Source organism: Neopelma chrysocephalum, unplaced genomic scaffold (assembly GCF_003984885.1).
Source record: "Neopelma chrysocephalum unplaced genomic scaffold, ASM398488v2 Primary Assembly neopelma1_96464, whole genome shotgun sequence".
Lineage (NCBI taxonomy): Eukaryota > Metazoa > Chordata > Aves > Passeriformes > Pipridae > Neopelma > Neopelma chrysocephalum.
In genome coordinates this window covers 30,259-34,286 of record NW_020925111.1, presented here as the reverse complement: position 1 = coordinate 34,286, position 4,028 = coordinate 30,259, and positions in this window count along the sequence as shown.

Here is a 4,028-nt window from a genome sequence, read left to right as displayed (position 1 = left end):
AAGGAAGAGGAGGAGAATGAGAAGGAGAAGGAAAAAGGAGGAGAGAAGGAAGAAGGAGGAGGAGAAGGGAAAAGGAGACGGAGGAGGAGAAGGAAAAATAAGGAGGAGGAGGAGAAGGAGAAGGAAAAAGGATAAGGAGGAGAATGAGGAGAAGGGAAAAGGAGGAGGAGAAAGAAAAGGAGGAGCAGAAGGAAAAGGAGAAGGAAAAAGGAAGAGGAGAAGGAAAAGGAGAAGGAGGAGGAGAAGGAAAAGGATCATCCTGGAACAAGTGGTCCACGACCCTCCAGTGCTGCTTTATCCCAAAGTTTGCTTTTCCTGCTTCCATAATTGGATGTAAATTGGGAAAGCAGCTTTTCCTGCTTCCATATTTTGGTGTAAATTGGGAAAGCAGCTTTTCCTGGTTCCATATTTTGTTGTAAATTGGGAAAACATCTTTTCCTGATTCCATATTTTGGAGAAAAATGGGAAAACAACTTTTCTTTGTTCCATATTTAGGTGTAAATTAAGAAAACAGCTTTTCCTGGATCCATATTTCATGTAAATTGGGAAAACAGCTTTTCCTGCTTCCTTATTTCTGTCTAAATTGGGAAAGCAGCTTTTCCTTGTTCCATATTTAGGTGTAAATAAGGAAAGCAGTTTTTCCTGCTTCCATATTTGGGTGTGAATTGGTAAAGGAGCTTTTCCTAATTCCATATTTTGTTGTAAATAGGGAAAACAGTTTTTCCTGGTTCCATATTTCATGTAAATAGGGAAAGGAGATTTTCCTGATTCCATATTTTGGAGAAAAATGGGAAAATAGTTTTTCCTTATTCCATATTTAGGTGTAAATTGGGAAAACAGCTTTTCCTGCTTCCATATTTTGGTGTAAATTAGCAAAACAGCTTTTCCTGGTTGTATATTTTGGTGTTGGGAAAGGAGCTTTTCCTGATTCCCTATTTTGGAGAAAATTGGGAAATCAGCTTTTCCTTGTTCCATATTTTGGTGTAAATTGGGAAAACAGCTTTTTCTGCTTCCATATTTTGGAAAAAAATGGGAAAACAGCTTTTCCTGGTTCCATATTTTGGTGTAAATTGGGAAAGCAGCTTTTCCTGGATCCATATTTTGGCGTAAATTGGGGAAAGAACTTTTCCTGATTCCATATTTCATGTAAATTAAGAAAACAGCTTTTCCTGCTTCCATATTTCTGTGTAAATTGGGAAAGGAGATTTTCCTGATTCCATATTTTAGTTTAAATTGGGAAAACAGTTTTTCCTTGGTCCATATTTTGTTGTAAATTAAGAAAACAGCTTTTCCTGGATCCATATTTGGGTGTAAATTGGGAAAGCAGCTTTTCCCGAGGTGGATTTTGTGGGAGTGCTGGATCCAAGGCTTCCCTGGGTTCAAACTGAGCTTTTCCTCGGGCTGTGCTGAATTAATTGGAATTCAGAGCAGCTCATTTATGGACTCCTTGTGCCAGGAAAAGGGAGGGAAGGAGCAGCTGGAAGTGGAGGAGGATCCTCTTGGCAATTCCTGCCAGTTTAAAGCCGTTATGAAACTCTGGGTGGGATTTGGGATCAATTGGAGCTGATCCCAAAGGGAGGAGATCTGTCATCTCTGCCCTCCTCATTCCCAGCCTGTTCCCACACATCTGAAACTTGGAAAAAATAAAGGATTTGGGGTTTTTTTGGGGCAGTTTTAGGGCATCGGGGAGGATAATAAGGCCAAAACTTCCGAAATTCTTCATTTTTCCAGCCTTTTCCACCATCCTCCCAAAGGGGTTTGATCCCACAAGCTGCTTCTTCCCATATTCCGCTTGAAAATGCCACAAAACACCAGAAATAATTTCCTAAATCTCCCTTTCCAAGCAGAGGAATCCTGGATTTGTCCCAGGGATGTGATTTGAGCAGAGCCAGGACAGGCAGAGCTCCCCAACTGCTCCGGGAAGCGAAATATCCCAAGGGAAAGCTGCTGTTTTAAAGGATTGCAGGTGGATATTGGTTGCTTTTCCCAAGTTTCCACGATGGGAGCGTTCCAAGGAAATGTTGTCGTGCTGCTCCAGCTCCTTGGATCGGGTTTTTCCTTCCCCAAATCGTTTCCAAAATACTTTTAGGCTGGATTTTGATCTCCTTTGCAGACTCGAGGTTCTGCTGCTCTTTCTTTCTGGGCTTTATTCCCTCAGGGAAGAAGGAAATGACTTGGAAAAGAAATTCCTTAAGGATTTTTTTTTTCTCTTTTTTTTTCACCACCACGACTTTGCAGCTCCGGGACTGGTTTTCCTGCTAAATATCCTAAATTATTGCAGGGAAAGCGGGAAAAATGAGGAATCCCGAGGCTGAGGTGTGGAATTAAAGATTCCTTGTGGGAGACAGTCCTATGGATCGGCAGGAAAACCTCCCCCTCGTGCCCGGTTGTGGGATGGGGAGGGCAGGGGTTGGCTGGGATGGGGACAAGCTGGGATAGCTGGATAAGGCTGGGAAAGGGATGGGGACAACTGGGATAGCCCAGGCTGGAGACAGGGAATGGAGACAGATGGATCAGGCTCCGACAGGGACAGGAGATCATGGAATCATGGAATGGTTTGGGTTGGAAAGGAGCAGAAAGATCATGGAATTCCAACCCCTGCCATGAGCAGGGACACCTCCCACTTTCCCAGGTTGCTCTAACCTGGCTTTGGACACTTCCAGGGATGGGGCAGCCACAGTTTCTCTGGGAATTCCATCCCAGCCCCTCACCACTCTCCCAGCTAAGAATTCCTTCCCAGTATTCCATCTTACCCTCTGGCAGTGGGAAGCCATTCCCTGTGTCCTGTCCCTCCATCCCTTGTCCCAAGTCCCTCTCCAGCTCTCCTGGATCCCCTTTAAGCCCTGGAAGGGGCTTTCAGGTCTCCCTGGATCCTTCCCTTCTCCAGGCTGGACATTCCCAGCTCTCCCAGTTTCCATTATTTGGAGGACGCTTGGAGAAAACAACCAAGGCCAGAAGAAGGAAATCCAGTCCCCTTCTTTCTGTTCAGGACTGTAAATAAATCCAATATTCCGGCTCAGTGTGTGGATTGGTCTCTGGCACATGGGGTGTAAGGACCTTTTTTGGGATAACAGTCGTGGAAGAAATGCTTCAGGTCACTGGGAGATGGGGACACCTGGACCAGGCTGGGCTGGGGACAGGGAATGGGGGCAGCTGGACCAGGGTGGGATGGGGACAAGGAGACAGGGATGGGTGGCAGCTGGACCAAGCTTGTGAGAAAAAAATTCTCCCTTGAATTTAGAAAGGCTGCAAAAACTCACGAAACAAAAAGAAAGAATTTATTCAGCGCGCTGGGTCTGGTCTCACGCCGAGTTTTTCGGGGAGAAAAGACCCTTTGGGTTTAAATTCCATCCCATCCCATGTCACCAGCCCAGCCTGGTCCAGCTGTCACCCATCCCTGTCCCCTGTATGAGAAATAAAAATACGGGGTTTTTTATATATATAGCATTTTGTACATGAGGTTCCTTTTCTCTTTGGGCGAAGAACAAAAGAAGATCCATAATTTTTGACAGAGGACGCCTTGCAGCCAATTGGAAGGAAGGGAAAGCCCTGTTTTCAGAGAAAAGAAACCCTTTTAGGCAAAAATGAATATATTAAACTTATCTGAAAAGGGTGGGATTTTGTGAAACTATAAAATGTATGGAATTTAAATCCAAAGGGTCTTTCTCCCCAAAAAACTCGGTGTGAGACCAGACCCAGTGCACTGAATGAATTCTTTCTTTTGTTTCATGAGTTTATGAATTTAAAAGAGGAATTTTTCCCACAAGTGAGAGCTGGACCAGGCTGGGCTGGATGGGGTTGTGGAAGTAACAAGGTCTGGGCACAGTTAGACCGGGCTGGGATGGGAACAGAGACTGAGACCGGGGTGACCAGGCTGACATGGGCACAAGGGACAATTGGCCCAGGCTGTGCTGGGCTCAGGCTCAGGCTCAGGCTCAGGCCCAGGCCCAGGCCTAGGCCTAGGCCTAGGCCCGTCTTAGGCCGCGCCGTCCCGGCGCCGTTGCCGGGCAACGGCCGCGCGCGCCACG